Genomic DNA, 22,600 nt, shown 5'->3' with positions numbered 1-22,600 from the left:
TGATATCAATTTTTAAATGTACCATTTTTATCCTAGTCAGCAGCTAAGTGGCTATTTTCTTCTCTCCGACATGGAAGGCGACACGAAAGGACATCTTTGATCCTGGCGGCCATGCCAAAACTGATCGTGCACTGGTCTTCTTCGTCCCCGACTCCCTCGCGCTCTCTGTCGCTTCTTAGTCCTTGTCAACTGCCACACTATGTCTCGGTCATCATGGTCCAAGAGCGGCAACTTGGTTTCAACGTCAGCTATGTTTGTCGCGACGTCGAACAGTTTGCCCCTCATTATATGCCCAACGTGCAAGAAAGCGGACATCATGGTGCAGATGCCCAAGATGGTAGAGAATAACGGCAAGAGGTTCTTCAAATATTAGCGTAACATTCAAGGGGTGAGTGATATTGCAGTGTTTTAAGGTTTGATTTGAATTGCATTTGCTTGATTCGGTGATTTGGGTTTCACATATTAGAGATTTCTAAGGATTTGAGTTTCACAAAATTGGGGATATTATGGTGTTGCAGGACCCCAGCTCTTGCACCTTTTTCATGTGGCAAGCGGAGTGCAAGAAATTCCTTAAAAAGATTGGGGTGCTCGGTGATGCTTCAACTTCTGGCTTTGATGTCATTCCTGATATCACTGCTCTGGCAGCAAGGATGGAGATATTGTTGCATGTTTGAGTACTCTGTTCCAATAGACATAATAAGATTGTCCCTATCCCAGTTCCAAATTGGCTTACCTTCAACTATATCATTCACTAGAAGCCCTGCTTCTATCATTTCTTGGTCCAATTCAGTTGGTATAGTTGTTTGTGCATGTGAAGGTTGGCTGGATCATGCTTCTTGCCTAGATCATCATTCTTGAGTCCAAGCATCTCATAAATTTGGTAATGTTGCTTTTGATGAGGACCAAAACTATGCTTCTTTAAACACTTATCACAATACTAGACATGTGTTGCACAATTTATCTAATTACTTATTTTGACACACCATTAACTTGGCTGTTAGATGACCACGCGAACCACACGTCAGAGTCTATGAAATGCGGGACCACCGACCACCACCGGTAGTGCGGCAGTGTGCAGGTTAGTCTACCTCCCAGTTCACGGAACGCGCGCGCAGGCACGAAGCGGTGACCGGAGTCCCCTCGAGTGAAATCAATCCCCTCAACATACAAATTTTTTTTTACCATCGGATCAAAAGAGAAGGGGAGAATCGAGCAGCCCTACCTTTTTTTTCTACCTCCCGACCATCGTCTTTTTCCTGATCTTCCTCTTCCTGATCCCTCCTATCCAGACAACGAGCTTCTCCACGATGCCTCACCCACGTCGCGCCCTCCTCGCCCCTGGATCCATCGTCGCCTTCCTCCATCGTGCTAACCAGCATCATGACGCCCCGACCCAAGCACCACCCAACTGGTAGTCTGCCGCCCCCAAGAACAACCCAACTAGCGGTTCGCCGCCCCCACCACCGCCAGGTTGGCATGCTGCCCCGGGCATCCCTCTAAGTCCGAGGAGCACTTCAATGAACCCCAACCTCAGAGCCCATAACCCCGAGCCCTAACCCTAGCCTGTCAGAGGAGCTCGCTATCATCGGAGAAGGGGGGGGCAGCCTAAGCTTGGATCTTGAAGCAGATCGAGAGGTGCAAAAATTGGGTGGCAGAGGGAGGAGAAATGCTCGATAAAATATAGCAATCATGTAGTTTTATGATAATTATTTTTGTATTTTACTTGAGAGTAATTCTTTTCATCAATTCATCTCATGATACAGATATATATTAGCATATTTTTTATAAAAAATTCTCCGTTGATATGGTTTTTAAATGTTACTTACATATAATTAGGAAAAATATATAATTGTTAAATTTTATGCAATAGATTTGAGATCATATCAACGTCCAAAGTGACGAGTTAAAGCGAAGCAGGGGAACATATATTTTTCTCCCATGAGGACAAACTCGTAAGGTTGACTTTATAATTAATTGCATCGTTATGTCTAGTTTCTTGTCTGCCTTTAAATGTTTGTTTATCTTGTTTCCCATATTTATAGATTGAAAAGCTTGTGTCCTCAGAATGGAATCACATTTTTCAGAAAAATATAAGTCCATCACCGATAAGTAGTACTGAATGATGAGCAGTTTGACTTTTTTTAGGCTGCATCTAAATGGCACAAATTAAATGTATCGAGTGAACTATACGCTTGTTAGTACATCCCTCCCTGAAACGTGCACTAACACTATGCCGTTCGCTCCTTGATTAGTACTCATAGTAACGAAATTAAAATGCCAAGTTGAGTGGATATGCTAATGCTTGACCATTATAATTTGGTGTTGGCATCGTGCCAGCATTGTCGCAAGCTAGCACCTAACATATAACATTTTGGAATATTTACGAGCAATTGCTTGTTATTTGTGAGCAACACATTTGATACTTGGAGTGTGTCTCTCACTCTTGGCAAGCAATTTATGTCACTTCACTGAAGAACTCAAACAGGGTGTAGTTGGGACTCAATATTCTGGCAAAGGAAGGAAAAAAAACCTCTAGAACAACAACGCAAGACGTTGCAAAACCCTTCATGGTGATCTGAAGGAATATATCTACGGTCTAGCAATAAAGATTGTTTATTATCTTCAAAACAGAGATCTAGTAGTTTCGGCATGACATCCTAGACATGCCGATAAGTACTTTAATACAACCTTTTATCCCAGAATGGAGTGGTTCATGTAATCATGTAATCATGATGCCAGCTTCCAATATTTTCTTCGTTTCAAAAAAATTTCTCATTTTTCTTGCTTACAATCATTGACTTTTAGTTACTTCGAGAATAATTGTAACATCATCTTGTTATATTTCTGAGACCTGACCAAGATCAGTACAGGCAGGGACGGAGTCAGGGAGGGAGCTAGCAGGAGCTCTGGCCCTTCCTATGACTGATGATTCCTCTATATAACATAAAATATATATATATATATAATAATAAAATTTCTCTATTTGACACCTCTAACACTTATTCATCTTAATTGGCTCTCCCTTTGATTTTTTTTCTACTCCGTCCCTGAGTACAGGCCTTATATATATGCATAAATCAAAACCTAAATTTTAGTTTCTAAGTTGCGAATAAGATCAACCTAGAGAGTAGATAGAGGTGAGCCTGGCTAATTGAATTAGCTAGTTTTGAGGTAGAGATCGAGAGCTCTCAACAACATACACCTTAGAAGACAAAAAGATTGAACATGCTTTTCCCCACAAGTTGGCTTACATTATCCACACCACTCAGTCACTCACCAAGTTGCCCATGTACTAACTATATATGATAGTGGTTACATTATCCACCAATTTCACCTTTGATTTTTACAGGCCGTAGCTTGATTTGTTATGGTCTCAATATTAAATTTTGATCGCTAATTTATTTTACAATGCTATATTGTATCAAAAAAATTACAACATATTGTTCATAATAAGAAATCATACTCAAGTTTGGAGTAGTAGAAGTCCAATTACACACGTGTGTCATAGAATCCGCATATTATTGGCCTAACTGATGCTCAAAATTAGAGTCGCAAGATGCGTGGACACGTCTTATAAAATCAAAGCAGGGAGTACATAACTAGCAACGATTCCACTTGCAAAGAAGCACTATTGTAACAACATGAGTTTTAGTATTTAGAAATATAAAAAAAATTACTCATGTTTATTTTTTTTTTAATTATTAAACCAGTATAAAATCAAAAAAATATGTATTTGAATATATATATATATATACTTATATGTGTGTATTCAAATATATTATTTTGGCTAAGTACTCCAAAAACCATCAAATTAATTTCTAAATTAATCATTGCAGTAATTGAATCATATGTGTCGGTGTATCAGGAACCAGGGGTCCCTGAGTCCCGAGACCGGGCCGGCCATCCGCCACGTGTCACCATCCCGCGAGGTCCCCCCTGCAGGATGAGAAGAGCTTAAGTTCCGGGAGAAGGTGCTCGGGGCCGCAGCCTCTGGTTTCCGAGCACCCCAGTCCCCCGATGACCCGCAGAGTCTAAGTACCGGAAAGAAAGTACTCGGAAGGGTTCCCACTTACCCCCGAGTACCGTAGTCCTCCGATGATCCAGACAGCCAAGTGCTCGGGAGAGAGTGCTCGGGGCAGCACGTGGCAGCCCCCGAGGACTCGGTTCCCCGAAGGTCTCACCGAAGTGCTCGGGAGAGAGTGCTCGGGGCTGCACGTGGCAGCCCCCGAGGACTCGGTTCCCCGAAGGTCTCACCGAAATGCTCGGGAGAGAGTGCTCGGGGCTGCACGTGGCAGCCCCCGAGGACTCGGTTCCCCGAAGGTCTCACCGAAGTGCTCGGGAGAGAGTGCTCGGGGCTGCACGTGGCAGCCCCCGAGGACTCGGTTCCCCGAAGGTCTCACCGAAGTGCTCGGGAGAGAGTGCTCGGGGCTGCACGTGGCAGCCCCCGAGGACTCGGTTCCCCGAAGGTCTCACCGAAGTGCTCGGGAGAGAGTGCTCGGGGCTGCACGTGGCAGCCCCCGAGGACTCGGTTCCCCGAAGGTCTCACCGAAGTGCTCGGGAGAGAGTGCTCGGGGCTGCACGTGGCAGCCCCCGAGGACTCGGTTCCCCGAAGGTCTCACCGAAGTGCTCGGGAGAGAGTGCTCGGGGCTGCACGTGGCAGCCCCCGAGGACTCGGTTCCCCGAAGGTCTCACCGAAGTGCTCGGGAGAGAGTGCTCGGGGCTGCACGTGGCAGCCCCCGAGGACTCGGTTCCCCGAAGGTCTCACCGAAGTGCTCGGGAGAGAGTGCTCGGGGCTGCACGTGGCAGCCCCCGAGGACTCGGTTCCCCGAAGGTCTCACCGAAGTGCTCGGGAGAGAGTGCTTGGGGCTGCACGTGGCAGCCCCCGAGGACTCGGTTCCCCGAAGGACCTACCGAAGTGCTCGGGGGAGAGTGCTCAGGGCTGCACGTGGCAGCCCCCGAGCACTTGGTTCCCCGAAGGTTCGCGCAAGATCGCCCGACGACCCGAAGGGTCCCATCGGCGGGGTGTCAGCCAGTCAAAGGTCCAATGCCGCATTTAATAGGCACGCGCGGCCTGACATCCTGACATTCTCAGCTGCCCACGCCCTAGTGTCAGACCCTGCTATGCTTTGGCAGGGGGACGTGGGTCCATTAAATGCACAGGTCCCGTCCCGTATCATCCAGGTGCCTCGGGATAACGTTGCCAGGATCGAAGCGCTCCTCCTGCCACCCTGCCCTGACAGAAGAACAAGACAGGGTGGGCGCACCGGGCGCCTCTATGGCTGCCCGGTGGGCCCTCTTAATGGCACCAGAGGATGTCCACTGTGGCGGGTGGTCGGATGCGCGCCGCATTTTTCCACCGCCCCTGTCACTTCGCCAAGACGGAATGATGACGCCTTGGCACTCGCGCCACCTCTTTCCCATTCAGGATAAGTCGAGGTCGGCGCGCCTATAAAAGGAAAGGATGAAGAACAAAAAAAAGAGAAAGGGAGAGCACGAGAAAAAGAAGCAAGAAAAGAGATCAGACCAGATGATACATCACAAACAAGCTCGAGCAGAGCTAGAACACGGGAGCCTTAAGCTCTCTGTAGGTTAACCAAATACATCCTTGAAGAATTCCCTTCAAGGAAAGATATTGCACTCACACAGGAGTAGGGTGTTACGCCCCCCGTGCGGTCCGAACCTGTCTAAACCCCGGTGCATCTATCTCTTTTGCACTAGGTCGATCATCCTCCACCACCACCAGCCGTTGCATTTATTTCCCGGACGAGCTCGTTCAGGATCATCCCCCGCCGAATCTTTAAAAAGGGGTCTCTCGGGATCCCTGCAACAGGAGTTCATTCTCTGACAATATGCATTTTGGTTTAATGGATTTTATGGTTCCTTGAGTGGAGATTTGAGAAATTGAACCTCTCAAATTCAAATCTACTTCTTAGATTCTTTTCATCTGAAATTCAATCGAGTTCAAATCTTTTGAATCCAACTCCTCTCCCAAAGTCAGAGCTTCAAATCCAACTCATAATTCAAATACCCTTATTTGAATTAATGCCAAACTCATTTCAATTCCAACTTCAAATATTCTTTTTGAATCAATATCAAATCCAAATACTAAATTCAAATACTCTTATTTGAATCAATAAAATTTAGATCCAAATTCAAATATCCTATTCGAATTTAATCTTAAACCTATCTCAATTCTAAACTCCTTCAAATCATTGTCGATTTTGTATTCGAATGAAATTTGAATCCTTCAAAATGTATTCAAATGAATCCTAGTTCAATCGCCCCATGATTCAATTCAAATTGATTCAAATCAAGTTTTAAGTTTGAATCTCATTTTCGAATCCTCGTTCCAAAGTCATGACAATTTACAATTCAAATCCTATTTGAATTACCACCAAACCAATTCAAATTCAAGTTATTTATTTGAATCATCATACATCTCATTTCATTTCAAATACATTCAATTTGAATAATCCAAATCCGATCCAATTCAAATTGAATTGTTACAAATCCATTTCAATTCGATTACATTCAATTGGAATTAAACATCCAATTTGTCTCATCTCTCACTGTTCTCTCCCACTCTCTCTCGTCTCTTTTTCTCTGTTTCTCACCCATAGTACAAGGCATCACTTCTCTCTCTGATCTTCTCACCCAGCAGCCAAAATGGATCACACTGCCACCACCGCCCCATGTGTCTTCCTCTCCTCTGATCTTTACACCAAACAAGCAGAAGCAAACATCTTCTTCTCCTCTCTTCCTCCCTACAAAAGATCTCCCCCACGCCATCTGCATCACACAGCCACAAGCACACACAGGCAGCAGCTCAAACATAGCACATACACATGCATGCAAGCACACCAACAGCCCAGTCGCGTTCTCTTGTCGTCATGAGCATAGCCAAGTCACGCTCCTCCACACCTCCGTCCCCCGGCCTTCTCCCCTTTGCCATGCTATCCAGCCGCCACGCGACCAACCAGGCCGCAACAGAGCTTGACCACGCGTTGTCCCTGCCGCTGCTGCCATGCTCTGCCTCTCACGCGTGTCACCGTACCGCTGCGCCGCTGAGTCACCGTGCTCAACCTCCTCCTGCCGCTGAGGAATCCACCACCGGTGAGCCCATCTGCTCCCTTTCTTCTCCCCTCTCTCCACTCTTTCTCCCTTCCGCCGCCATAGCGTCATGTGACGCTGACGTCGCCGCTTGGCCGCACAAATCCACCATGCACGCCGCCGCACCCTTCCTCCCCGCTAAGACGATGTGCGTGCCATCACCGCACCATTGCTCCGCCTATGCGCTGCCGCCGCACTCTTCTCATCGCCCGTGCGCTGCCTCGATCGGCCCGTGCTGACCGTCCCACCGCCAGCTCACACTGTCTCGACCATGCCGCGCCTTCCTGGCCGCTCGGCCACGTCAGGCCAGCACGCCGCAATGCCCGCGTGCTCATCGGTCCGCACCACCGCTCCTCCGCGCCGTCCCGTGCGCACCACTGTCGAGCCCTTCGCCACACCGCCGCAGTAAACGCTACCGTGCGCACATAGCCGCTCCACGCCGCGCTGCTTGTGCAGGCCGTCCCAAGCACCTTCGACCCGCGTCGTCGCTCCCCCGTGCATGTAGCTACGATGCACTGCGCCGCCCACTAATGCGCCACCGCCGTTTTCGCTCATGCCTCAGGTCGCCGTCACCGTGGATCCCGCCGGACTTGCCCCGGCGCACCTCCGTCTCTCTCTTCGGTCGCCCCTCCGTCTCTCTCTACCCCGTGAGACACCCATGGAAATATCACCCTACTCCCATATCTCTTTGGCCACACACTGATGTGTGGGCCCCACGTGCTGGAACTCCCTCCCCGGGACTGGTCCATGGTGGACCGCACACCCAAACACCCTCGTTCCACCGGCCTATGCACCGAGTCCACCGTGCAGTACTCACATGTGGTCCACGGTGCACCCCTCTCTCGGCTCACACCGGTTCACAAGCTCAGTGGACCAAGTCCGTAGAATAGTGTCATTTTCTATTTCTAGGATTTATTTTCTATCAAAACTTCCGATAGCCATAACTCTTTTGTTTCAACTTCGATCTTAGTGATTCTTTCGCCGATATTCCTCTAAAATCATAATCTATCTCTCTGTCAAATCTCATAATTTTTCTCGCTCGATTAATTTTTCTCGCTCGATACTTACTTTCATGTCACAGCATTTAACTAGAATTAGGTTTCGCCTTTTGTTAAATAGAAATGTGTAGTTAATTCTATATCCATGTTTAGGTTATAATGGTAGATTAGTCGTTTTTGTTAATCTATATTAAGTATAGGTTTATACCTTTTGCTAATTAGAATAGCTTTAGAATAAACTAGATGTTTGCTTTTAATAAATGTTTAGAATACTTGTTATTTCGTGGTATAGTTTATAAATTAATTTTAGTGATAAATACCAGTCATTAGGATGTGATAGATTAATTTAATGTTGGTAATTAATTAATGGAATTTCCTCTTAATAATTAATTAATTAGTTTTAAAGAATAGATTAACCTAGTCAATTAATTACATGTATGTTTTTATCATAGCAATAGGTCCAATTATATTTTTATATTTTAATTAATTAGCAAGCTCAAATTCTCAAACTTTAGGTATGAGCATATTTATTTTTGTTTTTTGAATGAATTAGAAAATTTAGCCATGATATTTACTAGGTATGTAGCAATATCCAATTATATTTTTTATATTTTAATTAATTAGCAAGCTCCAATACATAAAATTTAGGTATGAGTATATTTATTTTTTATTTTTAATGAATTAGAAATTTTAGCCATAATATTTAGGTATGTAGCAAGATCCAATTACATTTTTTATATTTTAATTAATTAGCAAATTTTGAGTACGTGTTTGCCTGTCAGGGCATTTTACTTTTATATGCATCTTAATTCCAGTACTAATTTGTAATGGTGATATATTTCTACAGTTTTTATTGAATTCTTCTTATCATCCACTCAGACTTGAGCAATATTATTGTCTTGGACTCACAAAAGAGAGCTCAGTCAACTTACCAAGATCTCATCAACATGCTAAACAGGTAAACTCGATCATTTAATCTTCATATCGATTGCATCTAAGTTTAATTGGTACTCATATTCGCGTACATGGTGTACACAAGATACCGCAAAAGAGTGTTATCTACCTTCCATAGAGGAACCAGTATGATATAAAAACTGATTTCTAGTACGCAGGAAATATTCATGTCTTGCATTTCATACTAAATAAAAAGGTTCAATTCATTTCACTGAAATTTTCTTTTCTCTTGAAGTGTATGAGACAGGCACCCAACAACAATCTTTGCAGATTTTATCTACTTAGTTTCATGTACACATTCAGCGGAGACGGAGATGTCGTCATGTTTAATGATGTTGAGGTATAAAATTACGTATCGATGCCTTCTTTTCAGTTTCTATACATATTCAAGAACTAATTCTTTCGATTTTTCAAAAGCAGCGCTTTAAATACCACACAAATGAGATACTCCACAGTGAAATACATATCATTCGAGAACAGATCACCGGGTTCTTCATCGAGTATGTTATCAACCCAAACAGTGAGTTTCATGAACCGATTGAGCCGCCACAATGTGAGGGACCTTCAGACGACACCCAAGCCACTTTACCTTCTAGTAGAGAGTATGTTATAAGGAGTAAGTCTAACAGAAACTTCAACCGCTAGAATGTTATTGATTATTCCCTAATTCATTGTAACTATGTTGAATGATAAATAATTTATGTATATATATTTTTTATTAAATATGTGTCTCATTGTATACATGTATTGAGGGAGAGTGGAGAGGAGAGAGGAGAGAGGAGAGGGAGAGAGAAGAGAGGAGAGGAGAGGAGAGAGGAGAGAGGAGAGAGAGGGAGGAGAGAGAGAGAGGAGGCAAAACACTATCGATAGTGATTTACTAAGGATCACTGCCAGCGGGTGGTTCCAAGAGTATCACTATTGGCTGAAGTCTTGACGCGATGATGATAACCCCTTTATTGTCTTTTCAAAGAGCCGACTGTAAAACCGGCAATGAAAGGATTTACTAGCCGACAATGATGAGAATTTATGTGCTGTTGTGTGGCTTATTTTGGCACTCGAATATACGATGGCCTTGATGTCATCCATTGCCCTAGTAGAATCTCCAAGTATATGTCATCCACTACCCGAGGCTCTCTCCTGAAAATGTGGACAGAATCGTACAAAGGATTGAGCAAGGAAGATCTTCTTCGTTGCGCTCAAAGTGTGGCGGGGGTAATGTCTATTCTCCGGTCTGACAACCCAGCTGCTGGAGGACAAGGCGCTCGGAGGTTGAGACTTAGTGGAAGACCCGACTGATGTGGAGGTCACTGCCGAAGATGGAAGCATCAACTGACCCTGGAGTTTCTGCTGGAAAAAGGATGTCTTCATGAAGAACAGTTGCTGCGAGGTCTTTTGTTGAGACGCTTTTGCTGGTACTATTATCTTTTATCGAACTTGTAATAATTGCCGTACTTTCGCTAGCTCTCTCTTCACTCTCGCTTAGCTATCTGTCCTATTTTCCTATCCTGGTTGTAATACTGGACTAAATTCCGAGGGGTTATTCATGATGGAAAAGGGTGTGATCCAGCTTTGGGGGTGAAAAATGTTTCCATGCAAGTAGAAAGCATTTTATCTATCTTATGTACTGCCAACTACGGGAAGGGACATGTCCTACGGGATTATGTTTCTTCTTTGTACCTAGTTGAGGTCACCCTGACAGATCAACCGGACTCAATCCGCTGGCGATTCGCTGCAGATGGCAAATACTCATCCACCTCCGCGTACGAGACCAAATTCATGGGATCCTTTCCAGATCAAAACTGGCACAGCATATGGAACTGGAAGGCGTCGGTCGAGCCGAAGTGCAAGATGATTTGGCTTCTGCTACAACAAAAACTGCTCACAACCGGCCAATTCATAATCGGCTATGGACAGCAGACAGACTGCAGAGGCGTGGATGGTCCAATCAGCATATTTGTCCTCTCTACCATGCTGAACCAGAGACGACATTCCATCTTTTAGTATGTGGGAAAGCTTTAAAGAGGGGTTCACTATTCCTTACCTACTTCGACCAATTCGAGCGTCTCCCTGCCGATGTCAGAATGGTGGCAGCCGGCAAAAATGACCAGGGGACACTATTACAGAATATTACATATGTAACGTTGTATCAATACCAGTTCGATAGTAATCGGCATTGTAGACGTATCAATATTGATTCTTAAACTCTCACACACGAACAATAGCTGAGGAGATAAGAACCGGCACTGATAATCACTATCAGTGTCGGTTCTTAGCTAGAACTGGCACTGATATATCAGTACCGGTTCCAGCCACGAACCGGCACTAATAGTGATTGTATCAGTGCCAGTTCTAACTACGAACCGGCGTTGATAATCAGTATCAGTGCCGGTTCTAATTACAAACCGCCACGGATATTTGTTACTGTCACAACTCATCTTAAAAAATTCATAACTTTTTCACACGAAGTCGGATGGGAAAAAATTTTATATGAAAATTATAGCTCTCGACGAAATCTACAACTTTATAGTTGATCATTTTTTTATTTGAGATCATTTAGATATTCAAATAGCTATTTAAATATTCGGTTAGAAGATGTCAAAAGGATTTATTTTGCTACTATACTCACGAACGGACGATAGTTAAGATGGTTAGAGGGGTCATCCATACGCACAGGCTGTGAGGTCTTGAGTTCGAGTCTTTATTGTCGTATGCGAGCGAATATCATGTGGCTTTGCGAATATTGAGCGTGGTCGGGTGGGCAGCCTCTAGTCAGGTGTCTGGTCAGAAAAAAAATTGAAACTTTTTTACCTCGAAAAACGTTGAATCGAGATCGACTATCAATATTGGTAGCTCCAACCGGCACTGACAGTGATTTTCAGTGCCAATTCTATACTCGACACTGATAGTCAGTGACTATCAGTGGTGAGTAATCAGTGTCGGTTCAAAACCCGTCACTGATGACGATTTTGAACCGGTACTAATAAGATATTTTGATGTAGTGAACGTTTCCATCAAAGCATATCGCACGGCTCTAATCCTAGTCTCTTGGGAAATTTGAAAAGAGCACAGTACAAGGGTTTTTCAGTGGTATGAAAAATCTGTCCCATCATTACTTGCAAAAATCAAGAAAGAAGCTCGGACATGGTGCTTAGCTGGTGCCAAAGATTTAGATCACTTTATGCTTGTGACTTTAAACTGTGTGTGTGCTGCGCTATGCATGTTTGCTTTGTGCTAGCTCCTTTGGACTGCTGCTAGCACCCCCACCTCTCTCTTTTTCCTTCTCTATCAATATATTCCCGCAGAGCTCCTGCCGGTCTTTCGGGAGAAAAAAAAAAGCTGCTCACAACCGACAGGCTCATCAAACGGGGAGGCGCCGCTGATCCAGTTTGCTCTTTGTGCAGGACCGGCGACGAATCGGCCCTTCATCTGATGGCACATGCACCTATGCAAGAGAGGTGTGGGATAGCGTCAACAGAAGATAAAGACACCTGAATATCCTTCAACCGGCGCCGGCACCAACGAGGAAAGAATGGTGGCTCAAACTCACCGGACCAGCAGGACAACCGGCAAACAAGGACAGAGTTCGGGTCATAACATACACGGTCTGGATTCTGGAATATCTGGAAAGAAAGGTGTAGGCGCATATTCGACAGAAAGGAACTACCGCCGAGCCAAATACTTGCGTTAATCCAGCAGGACATAGAGGCGCTTAGTCAAGCGCAACAGGATACAATGTAGCACGGACATATCGAGCATAGGCATATGTATATTGGGGCCTCGCAGTAAGCCAGGCCGCAACTTGTAAATAAGGGTTGTGTTAAAAATCAATCGACTGAAATCAGAGATGATAGACCGTCGATTCTCGATCAGATGGCACAGAAATCGTCTTCAACCTCACGCTCAATTTCTTCTCCTGCTCATCGGTGTGTTCACCCCTACCCCTATCGACATCCCTGCCGCCGGGTCTGCTGCCTGCCTCCTCTGCCTGACTTACCTGCCTCCCCCGAAACCCATTTTAAACCCGAGAGCTATGAATCCCCACCGGTAACCTCTGCCTCGAAACCCTAACCATGGCCGGCGCCACGCATTCATATGGTCGACTGAAATTGATTGAGATTTCAGTCGATCAATGTGTAGTAAATACGTGTAAATAAATCCCTCTTCTACTTAATGAAAACGGCAGAACACCTCCCTGAGGTTGCTAAAAAAAATGATAAGCGCATAAATACGACAATGGAAATGCAACTAATTTTGGGAAGGATGTGTTAATCTCGACCAAAATACTGTTTCCTTTGAAAAAAGGAAGAAGTATTTTATATACTGTTTACTTCACTAGGTATTTATGTTGTTTCATTGTATGCTATAACAGTTGGTAAGAATGCCGAAGAATCAAAGTCCAATGATGCGTGTGGTACTGATCACTTGCCATGGGATATTTTAATAATCTTTAATTTCTCTCATCCTAATATAAGTTCATTAGAATATTAACACGGTCTCCAACGTGACACTTTGATTAAATATATCTATAAAAATATATCATTTTAAATGGCAAGAGTTATATATTGTGAAAGTAAGTTTCATAATAAATCTAATAACATCAACCTCATGTTGTGAATCTATATAGTTTTTTAGTTATTGATGGTCAAAACTATAATAGTTTGATTAGGACAAACCTAAATGTATTTATATTAGGGATCAGAGGTAGTTCTAGTTAGTGTTCACAGTGATCTCATGATGTCACCTGTGACATATGTATTTGAGATGTAAGGCTGGAGGACCTATGCTACTGGATTTCTTTTTCCTTATATGTCGAACCAACTTATATGGTCCCGGTCCGAGAGGAAGGGGCCCATCACATCGCATGCATCGTGATTGGCAAATCGCATTCGGATTGGGAGTTTTCTTATATTTTTTATAACTAATATTTAAATAAATAGATTTTTAATGATAAGATTTGTATAAATAGGCGTCTACCGCTCTTTAAAAGGTTTGCAGTCCTTTTAGAGAGCGGTAAGAATGTCACGGTGACAGCACCACCCCTTACCGTCCTCTCAGAGAGCGGATAGTGTCCACGTACCGCCCCTTACCGCTCTCTGAGAGAGCGGTTAGCCTCCTTGCCACCCTCTCAGGGGTGGTTAGCCCCACCACTTAAAAATTTGTTTTTTTTAATTTAACTTTTGTATACGTCAATTTGAAAAATAATGCACATTCATTCGGTGAAAAATATTAGTTATGCGAAAATGGTTAAAGCAGCATCACGGAGTAGTTACTTTTTGGAAATTTTGGATCGATGTAAATTTGTCGATATTTGTTTATTTATTTGATATAAAATTGTATGAGTAATTTTTAGTGATGTAATGTTGGGAGGATATAAAATCTAATTTTTTGAACAATTTTAGTTGTGAAGCACTATTAGCATAACACTCGGCACGGATGTTACATACACTGACAAACATTATATGGGACATGGGGTTTGTCGTTGCTGCGCGAATGGACCCTAAACATAAAGACACGACGACAACAAACGTTGACATGTACGGTATGCCTAAAAACCAACCTAATAGCGTGCCGTTGCTAATCCTAACATGCCTTAGTGAGTGAAAATATGCTAAGTTCCAGTAGATGCTCTCTACTGAGTGCACCTAGGATATTTGCCCTTTCTCAGAACATCGGCGATACCCACCTTAGCGCGACAGGCTCTCTCACGCTTCCTTGCCCTCTCTGCTTCGCGTGCTTGAGCCACGACGAGCTCCTCCGCTGCCTTCTTCATACACTCCTCCTCCTGCTGTTTCAGTCGTAGTTCCTGCTATTGTTGCTCATACTCTCGGCGTTCGTACGCTTCCCTCCTTCACCGTATGCTCATGTTGACCCACCGCTTCTGGTCTTCATTTTGCTCTATGTCGATCCAGTCAATGAAGTCACAGATAGGTGGAGGAGACTGGACAAATGAAAGAAGATGTGAGATTGGTAAAATAGTGTGTGAAAATTGTATGGAACATGATATGAAAAGTGTTGCATGGCTGATCTCTGTCGCTATATCAGTGGGTACTCATACGGTCCATGTTGAGACTTATCGTATTGATAGTTAGCATATATGAATAAGCGTAGGCCATAGGTGTAGGAGATGTCCTGGGACTCGCGAAGCCTACAAAGGTCGCCACATAAGCACATTGGCGGTTCGACCCCCTGAGGAATGAAAATCCCCAATGTTTCTTAGGTGGGCTTGGTGGAGCTGAGGAAGACATTGTAGTTGAGAAAGGTGATGAAGGAATGGTCTATCCATGAATGAGGGTGAGGTTATTTATGATGCTTAGGGGCTGGTACATGGACTGAGTGTATGAGCTTGGTTGGGGGCTGAAGTATAGGATTTCTTGTGAAAAATAGAAAAATTATGGCATTGATGCTAGGCAGAGATTCCCTGTGTCAAGATAGAGGTATTGTCATTTAATTTATGATTAAAACTCTGCCGTGTGGTTACTTCATGTCTACAGCCTACGTCAGGACAGAGGTGTTGTCATTTTATGGTTAAAGCTAAGTTGTGTGGTTACTTTGTGTCTAAAGCAGACTCACGACAGAGGTGTTGTGTGGTCACTTCGTGTATAAGTAGCTTTGTAAGAAATTTTTTTCTAGCTCTGTCGTGAACAGTTCATACAAAGTCGAGGACGAGGAATGAGTCAACCTGTTGAAGAAATGCAACTAGCATGCAGTCATGTGGGATTAAGAAATGCAGTAATGACATGGTAGGAAGACCATATAATGTAAACATGTCAGAATATGTAAGACTAGTTCATAAATCGAAGATGCATCATGAAACAAATATGTAAGTTACAATAGCAAAGGTAAAATCCTATTGCTGTCTCCCCCGCTGCCGTCGGCCATTCCCACCATCATGGTCCTGAAGCCGATGCCGCTGGTTCGCCCTCACGTTGCCCCTAGAGTAGGCCAGGGCGTCTGGTGGACCAACCTATCTGGTAGGCCTAGTAGCGATCACATGTGTCGATGCTGGGTCTGCTGCGTCGGAAGTGGAGAACTGGGCAACTGGGACCGCGTGACGACGTCGTAGCCTGGTGTGGCCCCGAAGAAGTCCCTCATGAGGTTGAACAGGGGGTCTGGCCCAAGCTCATCCTCCTGACTCGGGTATGACGACTGCGATGGTGCCGCCGTCATCCATGTATAATCACTCGAGGGGGCTACGAACGGATGAATTTATTAGATACAGTAAATATGCAAATGAATGTATTAGTATAAAATACAATGTTGTACCTGTATGGTATTCGGGTGCAGCAGTAGATAGCCAGACGTGAGTGCCGAAGTAGGGTGCGAACGGTGGAGATCCAAACGGTTGATGTGCGAACGGTCGAGGTACAAATGAAGATGTCCTGGCTTCATCACCACAGTAACCTGTGAAATATATTAGATATATTATTGAATATATTGAATGCATCAGTATATTAGCGCCCATTACCTAAGAGGCCTGCGAGCGGTGAATGTGTCGGCACTGGGTATGGTCTATGTGTCAGCGTCGATAAGTATGTAGGTGCACCTAATATATTTTTTAAAACTAATGCATCAGTAACAAAAGAATATCGCTAACTGCAGTGCGTATGAAAAATGCGTACATGTTGTGTCCGGGGCTGAAGGGCGTGGTCCAGGTGGCGGTGTGGATGTCGGTCCCGGTGGAGGTGGTTGCACATCAGACCTCCTGGACGACTCTGCGTGGACCCCACTCGACCTGGAAGGAGCATCGACGACGTCTGTGGTGGATCGGCATGAGGTAAGCTTTAGAGCCGCGTCCCGCGTGGTCTTATCAAAAACCCGTTACATCCGCCGCACTAAGCTGCATCCCTTGCTGAGGCGCTCCATGGTTCCAACCGCGTCCCTATGGATATCGTATATGATATCGGCTTGTTGATACAAACATAAAATGAGAATTTCAGTTTATAGTGGTTCTTATGGGATTATATAATAAATAAATGAGACGTTAATTGCACATACCGCTAATGCAGCGTCCTCGTCCCAATGGCCCGGGTAGGCCTTCGTAGTCGAAGCGACATGCTACTAGACAATATTTGGGGTGTAGGTGACCCATGTACATGTATGCGGGACGTACCATCGCAAGTACTCCTCAAAGCTCAGGTCGGCAAAAGGACGAGGCTCCTTGATGACATCCTCAAGGGCATGGGCCCACGTTGAGATGTATGGCGCCAAACGATCTTCCCAGAGGTTGCCACCCGGTTGGCCCTTTCGTATATACTTGCAAGTCAACCATGTTAGATAGACTATAAATGAGCCGAATGCTATGAATTATATATTTGATTTTAGTTACCTATGAACGTGGCCTGGAACTATGCGAACATTGATGAGGGGGAACGCCTAGAAGCATCCGAACTACCTTATCACACGGTGGGTGAGTACTCCTCGACGTAGATGTCGAAGACGAGCGGATTTTTCGTAATCCAGTAGTCCTCATCGCGGCTACACAACGGAGACAAACCGAAAGGCGCACGGGCTTGTATCAACAAGTGGCTGTAGGGGGTCCAGACCACGTCCTCTGGACGTAGATGGTCTAACTGCGACATAAAAAGCTCGTACGCTCTATGGGCCTGCTCGTGCGCCCAGTGCGGTTGTGGAGAAAAATAGTAAGAAACCTGAATTAAAACATGTGGCAAGTGAAGCATAGCTATATTTCATACGTACCCGACGTCGACACTACAACGAGTCCATGGTGTGCCCGTCCTCCTCGGGTTCCTCGTACCATTCCTCAGGGTACGGGGACTGGTCCACAACGGGTCGGCCAATCGCGATCCGCTTGGACGACCACAACTACAGCAATAGTGGGCACCCAGCAAATGTAGGTTGTGGCTCCTTCTTCGTGCATGCATCGCACAAGGCCCGATACATCATCGCCAGGACAACAGAGGCCTAGCTCAACTGGGGGACATCATCGGGCTCCGCATCTGCGATCCACCTCACGTACAGAATAAGGGTCCTCGACACCAGGTGGCCTTGACCGCTAGTGAACATAACCCAACTGAACAACTAAAGCAGGTAGGCCTCCAAGTGCCTCGAGGCCGAGTACAAACCGGCGTGCGGGTGGATGTATGGAGGCATTGAAGTAATGCAAATGATGATGAGTAAAATATCTTTGAAATCGTAAAGTAAATGAGAAGGTAAATTGCAAGGTACCTGGAACTGGAGGATCCACTTCTTCGTGGGACCTCACGGATCCGACAGGAACTCGGGCACGTAGGCGGGTCCGTCGTCCGTCCGCTGAACAGGGGTGAACCGTTGGTGCATGATGTTCATCCAGTTTGCATCCACGTCGACGACTCCAGCGGCGGCTCTGGCACAAGGTAAGCCTAACAAGTAGGCTACATCTTGCAACGTCAGAGCCATCTCGTCGCAGGGGAGGTGAAAAGTGTGGGTCTCAGGCCTCCACCAGTCGATCAGTGCAGCGATCAGTGAGCGGTCGAAATAGAATTGCCTCGCCGCTGCCTCAGGGCTCTCTGTCGCTCGAGCCTCCACCAAACGACACAGCTGTAGGAGTCCAAATGCTGCCAACCTGAACCATTTGGAATATAAAGTGAATGTAGAGCATACAATAAATAAATAAACATGCACACGCGTAACAAATTAGCGACATACCGATGCTTTCAACGATCGTCGATCGTAAGTAGCTCCCCTGGGCCACGTGGTCGAAAAACTCCTAACTCTGTCTGGTGAACGGCAGATAAGAAGCTGCGGTGCTTCTTATCCACTGCAGGGTCAAGAAGCTCGGGGGTTAGTGGGTGTGTCATATCTGCATTGAAACCAAATATAAACAGTCTGTTACATGAAAATATACATACAGTTACGTGAACAACATATAACATACACATACACAAAGTTACATGAACATATTATAGGTACACAATCAAATACAAATGTAAGGTTCAAATGCAACGTACATATGTAAGGCAAAAACCTTATAAATATAACATCAAGATTCGCTAAATACATTCACACTTGACCACCGTCATGACCCCATCTACACACCAGGTGCATTTTTCGGACAGTACTTGTATGTGTGACCTGTTTTATCGCACTTGCTGCCTTGCTTCACCCTTGGACCCGCCTCAGATTCATCCATATCATTTTGAATCCACCGAGTTCGTTGACGTGCCGGTGTGTACTTCATCCTCTCAAGTTTGTCACATAGATTCGTCAGGGATTTGGATTACTTGTAAACGTATCAACAATGTCGTAGCCATAAAACTCATGGTTTCATATGTTCAGTATCCGATCCTTCATGAAGTAGTGAGAAACATATTGTCTCGGTAGCATATTATGCTCCCCACATGCAACTATGATGTGTGTACACGGCATGTGTAGCAATTATGGTATCTGGCACATACAGATGCATGTTCCAATCCTAAGCATGCACTCTTGCATATGGCGCTCACGTCTGCCACCCCTACGACCCTTATCATGGCACAAGACACTGAACATGTGCTCCGCAGTTCCCTCCTGATTGGCGCAGTGCATATGTGCCTTCGCTGTGACCTTCTCCATGTACTTACATAGAATCGATCCATACAATATACGGTTATCTTCCATTGCATTTGAAGCAGCTGCGTAGCGATCAATGAAATATTTACAGGTCACATGCATAATACCTTCAACCCAATTGTAGATCTTAGTAAGATTAGTTGTTATTATCCCATACCTTGCCCCTCCAATATCGTACATCAATGCCTATTTCTCTGTTGGCTCATTTTGTATCCACTGCGAAAAATTCCTAACAGTTAACCCTGACCTCCTTACTATCTAGGGAGTATCTGTTGGGATGGGTCCAAGAGCAATCGGGTCATCTCTTGTGTCTCCTAGCTTAGTTGTCTGCTTCATAGTTAGTTCGTCTAGTCTTGCCCATAGGACGTTGAACTTCCTCTGCTGGTTTTGGCTGCACAATTTCTTAAAAAAGATTCATCAAGTCTTTGTTTTTGAATTGTCTGTAAAAGTTTTCACACATATGCCTCATGCACCACTGCTCTTCAAGTCGGGCCACTTTGCTCTTACACACCGCCGAACACTGTCGTATTGCATATCCAGCAAAGCCTGCAACAGCCTTGCATGTCTATCATGAATCAAACATACATCAGGCTGATCCAGAACAATAGCATGCTTCACCCGCTCAAGGAACCAATACCAGCTCTCCCCGTTCTCACTCTCCACGAAGGCAAACCCTAGTGGCACGACTTGGTTATTCCCGTCTACCCCAATTGCAGACAATATCTGTCCTTTATACTTCCCAGCTGTTGGGGGAATGGCCCAGGCCCACAATAGAGCCCATGTAAATCAAGCAATCCATGTAATTAGGCCAACCCACGTAAAGGCCCAAAAACCTCCTTGTAATATTTGTACCTCACCAAGGGTGGGAGAGGAAGTCTTACCTCTCCCCCTCACCTATATAAAGGACCCAAGAGGTCAAGGGTAGGGGGATTCTTCCCAGCCTTCACGCACTCTCTTCTCTCTCTTTACTCGAATTTGACCCCTTCGGCACTGTTCATCGCTACAGTACCCCCTTCGGTACTATGGCTGGAAATAGTTCCAACAGTTGGCGCCGTCCGTGGGGATTCGGTTCTAAAGAGTGAGAAGACCTTCGGACCAGAGCCACCCTTCGTACAAGAGGAGGTCTTCGTACAAGAGGCACCCTCCGTACCAGAGCCACCCTTCGTACCAGAGCCACTCTTCGTACAAGAGGAGGTCTTCGTACAAGAGGCACCCTTCGTACCAGAGCCACCCTTCGTACAAGAGGAGGTCTTCGTACAAGAGGCACGCTTTGTACAAGAGACACCCTTCGTACCAGAGCCACCCTTCGTACAAGAGGAGGTCTTCGTACAAGAGGCACCCTTCGTACAAGAGACACCCTTCGTACCAGAGCCACTCTTCGTACAAGAGGAGGTCTTCATACAAGAGGCACCCTTCGTACCAGAGCCACCCTTCATACAAGAGGAGGCCTTCGTACAGGAGGCACCCTTCGTCAAGAGAAGGTCTTCATATTAAAAACAATCCTTCGTCAAGCCTTTGTCAGCGAAAAGGACTTCGTCAACCCTTCGTCAGGGAAAAGAAACTCTTCATCAACCTTCGTTGGAAAAGATTATCTTCGTCGGTTACACTTGATTATCTATTTCACCTTTGTGACAGGAACGTTCGCGAGAGACACTCAGCACCCAGCTGCTCTCTTCGCTCGCAAGACATCACGCCGAAGACAACCTTCGCGTGAATATCAGGCGTGCTTCGCCCGGGCATTGCGCTCAGCCGGTGACAGCCCAGTGAGGTCTTCAGCTACCGAACAGATGCACGACCGGCGCCAGCCCAGCCGAGCTTCGCCTCGTGACAGGACTCACTTGGCCGGGGAAGGCCCAGCTGAGCTGGCGTGGCGAGGCCTTCGGCTTGCGAAGTTTCAACTGGACTTTGGTTCGCGAAGGGATGCACTCGGTTGGCAACGGCCCAGCCAGACTTCGGCTCTCGAACAGATGCACTAGACTGGTGCGGGAAGGCCCTCGACCGGCGAAGACACAGGCTCGCGACGGGATTCGTTCAGCTGGGCTGGCGAAGGCCTAGCCAGACTGGCCGGCGAAGCCCATCCGGCCAGCTTCCGCATGAAGGCCATGACTTCGGTGCGATGGGCCACCTAGCCTTCGGCTGGCAAGGCCCGTTTACCCTTCGACAGGTAAATGCCCAGTCAGGCTTCGGTTGGCGAAGGGCACAGCTCAACTCCAACGGCTGGCGAAGGGCACAGCTCAACTCCAAGGCCTGTGAGGTAAACCCATGCACCATTCCACCCAGTTTTTTCCGCTAAATTCGCAAAAATAAGTGTTCCAGCCAGGATTCGAGCCCAGGGCGTACCAGCAGCGGGGTGCTGTGTTGCCGTCGGAATGCTTTTCCTTTTATGCCTTGTTGAGGCCTGTTATTCCTTTTGGACTTAATTCCTGGGACTTGTAGTTAACATTTAAAAATCAGCTTTGCCATCTTATAGTTGCTCGCAAGAGTTTGATGCCTGCCTCTTGTGCTGAGACTGACCTTAGCAGCCTGGTTAGCAGCTATTTGCTTCTAGTTGTAGTAGATGATTTACTTTCTGAATAGAATAGCGTATGCTGGTCACTGACACCCGGCTTTAACATGGTCCCAGATTGACTATTCTGTAGCCCGCCACGGTTAAAATGCTAGGCTGCTCGCAGCGTTTACACTGAGTTAATAGAATATGGAGCCCTCTGCATGCCCTTCGGGCACACATGTGCGTACCTACACTGGCGTTGCAGCGCCTGATACATGCATTGTATCTGCATGCCAAAATGTTTATTTTCCTTGTGCTGGCCGAAGCATTTACTTTTACACGCGCGCATGTGTGTTACATAGGCATCGAATGAGTTTCTCAAATGTGTTTACCCTTCGCGTGCTTGCTTTACATGCACGCTGGAGCACACTGCTACCTTCGCATGAGGGGATTTGTTTCTCCAAGTGCAAGATATACCCTTCGCGCGAACGAATAAACGAAC

General features: G+C 45.7%; 1 long non-coding RNA gene across 1 annotated transcript; it reads left to right on the top strand.

The window, feature by feature from the left end:
* Positions 1-6,672: 6,672 nt before the first annotated feature.
* Positions 6,673-11,157, top strand: LOC133927148 (uncharacterized). Its single transcript, XR_009911271.1, has 5 exons — positions 6,673-7,113; positions 8,956-9,066; positions 9,298-9,402; positions 9,483-10,474; positions 10,798-11,157. It is a non-coding gene; the product is annotated as an uncharacterized LOC133927148 (long non-coding RNA).
* Positions 11,158-22,600: the final 11,443 nt, after the last annotated feature.

Source organism: Phragmites australis, chromosome 8, assembly GCF_958298935.1.
Source record: "Phragmites australis chromosome 8, lpPhrAust1.1, whole genome shotgun sequence".
NCBI lineage: Eukaryota > Viridiplantae > Streptophyta > Magnoliopsida > Poales > Poaceae > Phragmites > Phragmites australis.
Note: the sequence above shows the minus strand (reverse complement) of the source record. Positions and strands in the feature narration are given on the sequence as shown.